We start from the raw sequence: 11467 nt of genomic DNA, 5'->3' as shown, positions 1-11467 counted from the left end.
GACCTAGTAGAGGACTTTTGTCTAGAGATGCATATTAGGAAACCAGTGGTGTTGAACCATAGTTGACACCATGTGAGTGGGGAAAGGACTCCCACAGATATATGTAGAAGGAGGAGATCAATGGTGACGGCTTAGGGTTGAGTCCGCATTTCATGGATGGCAGAGAAACAAGCACTGACACTAAGGAAAGAGATAGTATGGAAGCTGACAGAGCTAAAAGCAGAGATTGGCTTCACGAAGGCAGAAAAAGGACGTCTCTGGGAGGAGAAGGTGGGATAGCAATGTCACGCACCACTGAGATCCCAAGAAAGTTGAGGCTTGAAAAGAGCCAAGAGTTGAAGCAATTAGTGCTTCATTGATGGTCTAATTAGAATGGTTTGAGCAAACTGCTAGATTAGAGTTGAGAAAAGAGGGGTGAGGAAATGGAGTCATGAGTGTGTACAACTCTTCAAGAAATTGAGAGGTAAAGGATAAAGAGACAAAGGTCATAACCTCAGGTTTGGGGCAGGGGAATGTGAAAGTTAAATAGCTTACGAACATTGAGATCCCCCAATATTTTGAAGTGAATGGATTTGGTTGAGACAGAGGAATTGAAATGAATGAGGAAGAGAATAGTTACCTGTATAACCTAGAGAAGAGTAGATTAAACACGACAAATGGATATTGAATGATCCCTGCATCCCAGGTATAAATCCTGCTTGGTCGTGGTGAATAATTTTTTTAATGTATTATTGGATCCAGTTGGCTAATATCTTGTTGAGGATTTTTGCATCCATGTTCACCAGGGAAATTGGTCTATATTTCTCCTTTTTAGTGTGGTCTCTGTCTGGTTTTGGAATCAAGGTAATGTTGGCTTCATAGAAAGAGTTTGGAAGTTTTCCTTCCATTTCTATTTTTTGGAACAGTTTCAAGAGAATAGGTGTTAACTCTTCCTTAAATGTTTTGTAGAATTCCCTTGGAAAGCCATCTGGCCCTGGACTCTTGTGTTTTGGCAGATTTGTTATTACTAATTCGATTTCCTTACTGGTTATGGGTATGTTCAAATTTTCTATTTCTTCCTGTTTCAGTTTTGGTAGTGTATATGTTTCTAGGAATTTGTCCATTTCTTCCAGATTACCCATTTTATTGGCATATAATTGCTCATAATATTCTCTTATTATTGCTTTTATTTTTGTTGTGTTGGTTGTGATCTCTTTTCTTTCATTCTTAATTTTATTTATTTGGGTCCTTTCCTTTTTCTTTTTGATCAAACTGGCTAGTAGTTTATCAATTTTGTTAATTCTTTCAAATAACCAGCTACTGGTTTCATTGATCTGTTCTACTGGTTTTTTTTTTTTTGTTTGTTTGTTTTTGGTTTTGATAGCATTAATTTCTGCTCTGATCTTTATTATTTCCTGTCTTCTGCTTGTTTGGGGTTTATTGGCTGTTCTTTTTCCAGCTCCTTAAGGCATAAGGTTAGGCTGTGTATCTGAGACCTTTCTTCCTTCCTTAGGAAGGCCTGGATTACTATATACTTTCCTCTTATGACCACCTTTGCTGCATCCCAGAGGTTTTGGTTTGTGGTGTTATTATTTTTGTTGACTTCCCTATACTTCTTAATTTCCTCTTTAACAGCTTGGTTAGCCCATTCATTCTTTAGTAGGATGTTCTTCAGTCTCCAAGTATTTGTTACCTTTCCAATTTTTTTCTTGTGGTTGATTTTGAGTTTCATAGTGTTGTGGTCTGAAAATATGCATGATATGATCTTAATCTTTTTGTACTTACTTAGGGCTGATTTGTTTCCCAGTATATGGTCTATTCTGGAGAACATTCCATGTGTACTGGGAAGAATGTATATTCTGCTGCTTTAGGATGAAATGTTCTGAATATATCTGTTAAGTCCATCTGGTCCAGTGTGTCATTCAAAGCCATTGTTTCCTCATTGGTTTTTTGATTAGATGATCTGTCCATTGCTTTGAGTGGGCTGTTGATCTCCTACTATTATGGTACTACTATCAATGAGTTTCTTTATGTTTGTGATTAATTGATTTATATATTTGGGTGCTTTCACATTTGGTGCATAAATGTTTACAATTGTTAGGTCTTTGTAGATAGACCCCTTAATTGTGATATAATGCCCTTATGCATCTCTTGATACAGTCTTATATGACTACTCATATGATGACTTTAAGAGACAAAACAGATGAACATAACGGAAGGGAAACAAAAGTAATGTAAAAACAGGGAGGGGGACAAAACAGAAGAGACTCATAAATATGAAGAACAAACGGAGGGTTACTGGAGGGGTTATGGGAGGGGGGAATGAGCTAAATGGGTAAGGGGCACTAAGGAATCTACTCCTGAAATCAGTGTTGCACTATATGCTAACTAATTTGGATGTAAATTACACACACACACACACACACACACACACACACAGCAAGTGGAGAAGTTGGTCTCTGATGAGAGAGAAAACCCTATTCCCCTGCGTCAGAAGGGAGTAAGTAACTATGCATGGAAGGATTGCTAAAATTGGAGGTGGTGGCACACTGGCCTGTATTTTTTTTTCTCCTGTGGAACAAGTAGAGCTATTGTGTGAATGGGAGGAGGTAGAGGTGGAGCCTTGATGCTTGACTGAATTGGTAAACTTTGGAGAAGGCCTCATGGGCAATGAGAAAGAATGTGAAGAAAGGCAAGAGAAGCTGTGAAAGTATGACTCAGAAAACAGAAAACATGATGTAGCCAAAAGGGCATAATTGTAGTTTTCTCTAACCCTTAGGGGGAATCCTGGGAGCAGTTGTGGAGAAAGCGTATATGTGGGATTGATCCAGGGTTGGGGATTGGCAGGAAGTATACAGCAGAAAGGCTATAGGATAAAGGAATAAGGAAACTCCAAAGGGAAGGAATAAGGGCTAGGAGGGACTGAGAGGCTGGTATACTCACTTAGTAGGGGATAGAAATGTGAGACTATGCCCCTTGCCATCTTCCCATAATTCTGTCAGAACAACACCATACCATCTGCATCTGTCTCTCTTTGCTCATAAGTAAGTGAGCAAAGCAACCAATGCTGAATAATAGTACTCCAGACCATTCTATGCCAATGGAGGTAACAATATATATTCATTGGATAGCTCCTGTGGCAGCAACTGGAACAAGTAGAGCTTTGTAGGGTGACATAGAGTTTCTATGAGAATGAGACAATCCCTGCATCCAGTAATCTTAGAATTGGATTTCTTTTAGCTTGGGAGGGATCATATTTTATTTTCCTCTTCACTTCTTCCCCACATTAGAAGGATATCCAGAAGTTTATGTAAGCAAAATGTTCCAGTTAGGTATCTTAAGCATGGTCAAAGGAGGAATTTAGAAAATTAACTTGGAAGGTTCCAGTAACACTAATTTACTTGTGCATATCTTATAAGTGATCTCAGAAATTCCCATCTAGTAAGTTCTAGGCATTATCCTCTTGCTCTTCAAAGTCGGATATGCTTGGGTGAAGTTATATCTTCATGTCTTAGTGTGAATGAGTTCACCAGATAACTATTGCAAACTGAGGGGTATAGAGTTTAAATTCTTTGACTACCTCTTATTAAAGAAATATAATTGGGGCATTGGGTGTCTCCGTTGATTAAGCATCCAACTCTTGATTTTGACTCAGGTCATGATCTCACGGTTTGTGAGATTGAGCCCCATGTTGAACTCCGTCTTCACAGTGTGGAGCCTGCTTGGGATTCTCTCTCTACCCCCACCCCCATCCTCCACCACTCATGTGCATGCTCTTTCTCTTTAAATATAAATAAACATTTTCAAAAAATAAATATAACTGCATTTGATAGGAAGACGAGAATAATGTTACTAACAAAATGTTCAAGTGATGTTGAACTTGCCCTTTTTGGAAAGAGAGGGAGGAGAAGTACTTTAAACTGACTATCTAAAGGGATAAAAGTCTTACTAAAATTTAAATCTGTACATGCTGTGTTTCTATCTTTAAAATTGACTATTAAAATATTGTTGTGTAATCTCCAAAGAGTGTAACGCTTTACCACAAGGCTTTGCAAAGCTTAAAAAAAATGCTATTGGAAGATCCATTTGTTCATATGAACTATGAAATATCATTGTTTTAGAAACTAAAATTTGCTCTCTTAGGCTATAAATGAACTCAAAGCCTGTGGCGAATAACCCACCACTTTGAGAATAAACTCAACAAAGTATATTGATTGATACACCACTCTGTGTATCTGTTATGCTTTGATTTAAGGTAGCATTCTCTTTCACTCTTCTTGGGAGTGGAAAGATGTGGGGTATAAAAATGCATTGTTGCCCACAGAGAGTAGGTGATGAGCACTGAGATGAGAGTGACAACTTCCTTCTATATATTGCCTTAGATCTGGTAAGGGAAGCAAATATTTGGGGGAGAATACTGAATTGTCATGTATATTTGAACATACTCTTCTGCCCTAAAAAATTATTGATGGCTTCCTGTTATTCTTTGTGTAAAGTTTAAATACCTCACCATGATCAGAAAAGCTGTTCATTATCTGGCCCATGCATAACTCTGCAAACTTCCTTGTTCACAGTGTTCCAATCATGCTTGCTCTCTTTCATCCCCTCGTATAGCCCACACACTTACCTACCTCAGGATATTTGAATATGCTATTTCCCCTATTTCTGGCTTGGTTTTCATTTCTCTTCCTTAGTTTTTAGCTTAGATGCTGCTACTCCAGAGCTGTGTTCTCTGGCCTGACTACCTAAAATAGGTTCAGCTGTATTATTCTTATCTTATGTAAAACCTTGCTTGACATCCCTATGACATTATTACAAATAGAGATTACCTGTTTTCTTCATTTACCCAGATCAGGCTACATGAACAATGTATGTATCCACCTTATGCTCATTGAAGTCGCAGACCCAGATGGGAGCAATGTTTACATGATAGTAGGAATCTTAGGTTTTTTTCCCCCTTTCATTATTGTTACCCCATCGCAGAGCATGGCACACTGGAGGCATTCAACAATTATGTGGTAAATGAATAAAGTAATAATAATAGCATTAACCTTTTATTGAATTATTTCTAGGACCTGAACAACTTGTTAGGCACAATAAATGTAGTCATGTCCATCAACACCACTTCCATCAACACCTCAGAGAAGGTCATTTTTATTTCTACTATATAGATTAATAGGAAGATTAACTAATTTACCCAATGACTTTTAAGTGGCCAAGCTATAGTTTAAATTCTGACTGTTATGACACAAATTTGTGCTCTCAGTCATGACATTTATTTCTCTTGCCATTTGTTAAGAGTAGCAGATTGGGGGTCCAAATTCAAATTGTCCAAAATTCCTATTAAACACATGATAGTTGGCTAAGTTTTCAAATCCCTGCAATTAATTCTCTAACCTCCCCAAATTTTCACCTCATTTTGGTGGCACGGAGCTGGTCTCAGTACTGAGATTAATTATATGGAAAGTTTCCTGACGCATCTCTTCCCCTCTGATTCAAATCTCATCTCTCTGTGGCCTCCATTAAAGAGGTGCTAAGATGCAAACAATCGCTGTGAAGTATATATTTTAATAGGTATTCCAAATGCATGGAAGATGTGCAGAATTCTGGGAAAACAGAATCTCAACCTCTGCAAAAGCTAGTCAAAATGGTATTTAATAAGCCTAGATTTTTATTCCTCCCCAAGAACTCTAAGTCCCTGGAGCTCTTTTAATCTTGGCTCATTAAAAGTTAATATAATTTTGGATTGGTGCTATTCATTTTGTGTCTGGACACCTCATTTACCCAGCTCAGGCTGGGTTTCTGGGAACCAAGCCTACATAGAAAGTGTTTGTATCCACCTTACCTTCATTCAAGTTGCAGACCCAGATGGGAGTAATCAATAGCCAATTGTTGATAAATGGTAATCGTTACAAAGAATACAGATTTAAATGTCAGCCACAGAATGAATGCCAGCTATTTGTTGTTGGGTAATTCGGTAATGTCAGGAGGTAACAAAGAGAGATTGCTATGTTGCAGTCATTACCCAGCCCAGGGGAGGAGTGTTAAACATTAATACTTGGGCTCTGAAAGTATCAGAAACCTGATGTCCAGGCCAGCTTTGTAAGGGGCAGGAGAAGTTTAATAAGCCCAAATTTTTCAATCATGTGCAACGGACTACTGATGTCCAGAATCTCCATCTTCTGAATTAGACCCATTTTCTTTGATTCCTATATTACTACATTTATAGAATTATGATCTGGAGAGTAAGGGGATGACTTGGGATTGGGGAAGAAATGAAGCAGGCAAAGCAGTAGTTTTAGATTGAAGAGTGATCTCTTCATACTGTAGACGGCTTCCTGAGTGGTTGCACCATTTCCTTGAGGACACAGTTATTTGATTTGGTCATTCATTTTTCTCATTCAGTTATTTATGCACACTTCCAAACAATCCACAGACATGCTACCATATGCAGACACTTGCTATAATAGGAATCCAAAAAAGTAAAAAATGGCTAAAGTATGGATCTTTGCAGTGGTTATATTCTATGTAGGTGAAAAATAGGTATCAGCATAATAGTTATTAAAATACAATGTGGTAACTTCTATGGTAGGGGTTCATGGAGTTATCAGAAAATAAATCTGAGAGTACGTTAGGTGAATGATGAGGGGGTGGAAGAAAGCATCATTATGAAGAGATTTTTGATACTGATCTTGAATGATGAATCCTTCATCATTCACCAGGTGGGGAAGGTAGACAGAGAGCAGTTTGGGAAGAGAGAACTACAGTGTCTGGGTAAGAGCAAGTATTTGCTTGAAAAATAGTAGTGTGTGAGTTGATATAGTGGGAATTGAAATTGTGATAAGCAAAGAAATAGTACCATGCAGAGAAGTGTTGTTTTTGATCTTGTACCCTGTGGTTCTTGCAGGTTTTAAAGAAATAGAGTCATCTGTATGTTTCAGTGTTTTCTATAGTGCATTCTCTGAAAGTGTATGGTAAGTACTGGTAGAATGGAAATATTTAAGTCTTTGAAGCTAGGATTTTCAAAACAGTCCATGTAAGAGCTGTTGAGGGATGGAGAGGCAGGGACAGTATTGGTGTCATTCACTGCAATGGAGAACATGGGAGGAACAGGAGTAACAATGTGAATAAGGAGCTTAGGGAAAGAACATGTTGAGTGTGAAAGCACAATAGTAATTTATGGTGAGGTGGAAGGCTTGGAGGTATGGGGTTAGAGCTTAGTAGACATGTCAGGGAGGAAGATAGGGGTTTGAAAATTACATGATGGGTATTCTGATAATTGATAAAATTATGGGGATGGGGAATCATGAGTAGGTGAGAAGAAATGTAAGGATGAAAGCATGGTGAATGTTGGCATCTACAGGGATGAGTGGAGGAGAAGCCAGTAAAAGAGACTGGATAAAAATTGTAATAAAGTTCAGAGGGCAACTCTGAGGGAAACCCAAGGAAATGCTTGTGTGCTACAACTATGTTAACAAACATCCCAGTGAAAAAGAACCTAAGTTGGTCCTTTTAATGAATATAATTTATTAACTCTTTGTGTTTGCCAATTTGTATTAATAGTTTCAAATTTTAGTTGAACATATACTTTATGTTAATAGGAGATAATGAAACCTAATTATGGTGAAGCTAGTAATTATTTCAGAAGAATGTGAAGGCATATTGGTAAACCAAGTTGGAAAAACCTACATCATCATCTGAGAGCCTTCTTTGCTCCTCACGTAATGAAAAGATCTCATTATCACACTTATTAAGGTGATGTGTTTTAATAACAAAACTTCTTAAATAATAGTTCCTGCACTATATTTTATAATTAAGCTTAGGCTAAAACCAGAGAGAACACTTGTCTCAGTTTTATTGGTGGCCTCTTGGCACTGACTCAGATATGTTTGTTGAATTGTGTTTATACATATTTCATGGTTGGATAGGGATGCTGGCTAAGCAGTGTCTCATCTCTTAGTGTGTTAATTCATTCAGCAAGTATTTACTGAGACTCTAGGAATTGCTTTAGACTCTGGGAACAAAGCAGTAAAAAAATGGTCAACATCTCCTCTCTACTCTCATAGGGTTATGTTTAGATGATGGCAGAGGGGAGAAATGATTAATCAATCAATCGGATTGAGATACTGATAATTGCTTTGAAAAACCAAAGGAAAATAAGGGATAGAGATGACAGAGAGTCTTGCCTTTAAGAATAATGCCTCTGGGTCTCACAGCCTGTCTACTGTGTCAGAGGAGATCCAGCCAGTGGGAGTTCCCTGTGAATAACCTACGGGGGTGAGCACTCACTCTCGGCAGAAACTTCTTTCATTCATCCTGTCTTCTCTGTTGCTCTCCCATGTTGACTCTCATGGTCAGCAGCTGGTAAATCCCAGAAACTCACAAAGATCCTGCTGTGTCTCCTCAGGTTCATTCATCTACAGAGCAATTCTTCCTACGCTCTGCTACTAGATGGCTTTTTATCTTTAAACACTCAAGAGAGTGAACATCTCCCCATGGGCTTACAGTGGCCCTCTGTTGTATTTCCTTGGCTAGCCAGCTTTTTGATTTGGAGTATTTATGTTTTAATTTAACTAATTTGAAAGAACAACTGTAACAATAATACATAACACTGGAGAAACATTAAAGCAGTAGTATTGAGAAATATATATATATTTCCTTTTTACACACTTTGACCCAGTTTCTCCTGTTTTCTCCCTGCTCCCTAGAAGGAATTGCCTTTAACAGTTTCTTTTGTATTTTTCTACTATATAAGAGTAAGAGGTAGGGGCCCCATCGCAGGCCTACAATATTGAAATATCTTATCAATCTTTTTATAGTAGGACACAGGCTTTACTAAGGTTTGGTCTCAACTGCTTCAGGGTTTTGGGTATGTCAGTAGGGCATCAGGCTTAGAAGAACAAACTCTCAACTAAGAAGGACACCACAAAACAGCAATGCAATGTGAAATAACAGACTTTTGTAAGAAACCCAAGACTTTTATTTTTCAGTTGTTTAAATTTATTTTGAGAGAGAGAGAGTCAAGTGGGGGAGGGGCAGAGAGTGAGAAAGAGGGAAAGAGAGAATCCCAGGCAGTCCCTAAGCTGCCACTGCAGAGCCCAATGCCACACTTAATCTCCCATGAACTGTGAGATCATGACCTGAGCCAAAATCAAGAGTCAGATGCTTAACTGACTGAGCCATTTAGGCATCCCAGAAAACCAAGACTTTAAAGAGAAGGAACTGGCAAGAATGTATAACCTCAAAGAGGCAAAATTGATTCTGAACTGGTCCAATTCTAGAACAAACTGTGACATGGGTAGTTCGCTTTGTGCTTTTCAGTGATCTCCATCCCTTACTCACCAGTTGTCATCTCCTGACCTGAAATGACTACCCATACTCTTGATTTCCCCTATTAGGAGTGAACTCTGGCTCTCCAGATTTTGTCATGTTGAATCCCAGGCCACTGAGGTATCTAATTTGCTTTAATTAGGCCTACTTTGCATATTTCAGTTAGTTTCTTCTTTTTCAAAATAAGTTTTTATAAAGAAAACTTGATACAATCATGCAAAGAAAACCAATACACATTTTCATAAGTAAGAATACAGCTATAAAAGTATATGCAATTAAAAACAAATAATAATATTAAATTGAAACTGGATTCTATTGTCTCCCAAACTTCTGAGACTGAAGCCCACTTTGTATTTGTGTATGAGGTGAGAGAGGTAATTCTCCGGGAGGTATTTAGAAGAATGAAAGGGGAGTTAAAACAAACAAATAAAAAAAAATACCATTCTCAATAAGAAATGTATCACTCAGACCCTTCAAGGATTTATAGGATGTACTGTTAAAGGGAGTACAGTCCCAAATGGCCCTAGCTTTTGGCTCCTTCAGGGTGTTTCAGCTGCAGAGAGCCCCTCTATCCTCGTCTGTGTCCTTCCCAGAGTAGCATACACAGTGACTGAGTGAGTCAGGTGTCTAAGGTCTGGTTATTTTGGCCTAAGAAGAGACCATTCTGAGGGGCAGGATTTGCAGTTAGAGCTTCCTGTCAGGTTGGCTGGGGTTTTCTTGGGCTTTCTTATGGTTTGCTCAGTCTTAATTCATGCACCCCAAATTCCATTGCAGCATCTGCTTCTGGAGAATCCATCCAGACTCAAGGATTTCACGTTATTTAATATTGGGTCATTTTTCCACTAAAATATAGTCTAGTGCAACCATGTGAACCTGAATTTGGAGCCAGACAAACCTAAAATTTAATGTTCTCATTGCTTCTTATGAGCTGTTTCGCCTCCAGGAATTCCCAATTTTATTAAACCTAAAGTAAGAATAGTAATTTCTCACTGGGCTTTACACAGTGAAAGAACAGGAATTGTTACAGAGATTATTCTAGATCTAGATTATGCAGTAGATCAGTGCTGTTCAATAAAAGTATGAAACAAATCACAAAATTTTAAATTTTCTGGTGGCTGCATACAGAAAAGTAAAACACAGTTGAAATTAATTTTCATAGTATATTTTATTTCACCCAATTTATCTAACATTGAGTTATTTCAACATGTAATCGACACAGAAATTACTAATGAGATATTTTACATTTTGGGGGAGTATTAAGTCTTCTAAAACTAGTGGATATTTTATACTTGGAGCTCATCTCAGTTTGAACACCCTGCGCTTTCAAGCATTATTTCAATGCTCAATAACCACATGTAGGTAGGGAGTACTGTATTGAACAGCATGGTGTAGAATAAATCTTGAGATTTATCTCTAATCCACTCTGAACCTTCAATGAAAGAGAGAATTACAGAGGCTAAACACCTATAGAGAAACTAGAAAGAGTCAGTCTGGGATGAAGTCAGTGGGAGGGAATACCTTGACAGTGCTCACCTTTTCTCATAAATACACTTGGTCTGTTATCTGCAGAAGCTCCCAGCCAGTATACCAGGCAGATAGTTGAGGGAACATAAACACTATTAATTGAGAGTAATCACTTCCCCAGCCTTAGAAGAAGTATGACTCAGTGTTATTCACATAAAATTGCATTCTTCATCAAAGATCTTATTTATAGAAAAATGTGGAGAAGTCTTATTCTCAAAAGATGGGAGGGAAAATAAGGAATTTAAAAGGGAGCTGGGATATAAGGAAATATGTTGAAATTTCAAGATAACTTGTTGAGAATGCCAGGATTAAGACAATACTTTTTGTGCTGCTCAGAGGGAGATGGGGAGAATTTACACGTTTTTTAGAGTAGAAAAATTATTTTCCTGACACAGAAAGAATATTCATCTGTTATGATCACCTACATGTTTACTGGATCAACAGGTACTTATCAAGTAACAAATGAAAGTATGAAAGAGTTAGCACTCAATGAGGATTGACCATATACCACTCACTGTTCTAAATATAGTGCATGGATTGAATTAACCATATCATAGGTATGATTATAATCCCAATATAATGTTTGCAGAAACTGAGGTGCAGAGGTTAGGCAAATGCCCAAGGTCACACAGCC

Source organism: Prionailurus bengalensis, chromosome A2 (assembly GCF_016509475.1).
Source record: "Prionailurus bengalensis isolate Pbe53 chromosome A2, Fcat_Pben_1.1_paternal_pri, whole genome shotgun sequence".
In the NCBI taxonomy this organism is placed as follows: Eukaryota; Metazoa; Chordata; class Mammalia; order Carnivora; family Felidae; genus Prionailurus; species Prionailurus bengalensis.
The sequence above is the reverse complement of the archived record's forward strand: the minus strand, read 5'-3'. Positions refer to the sequence as shown.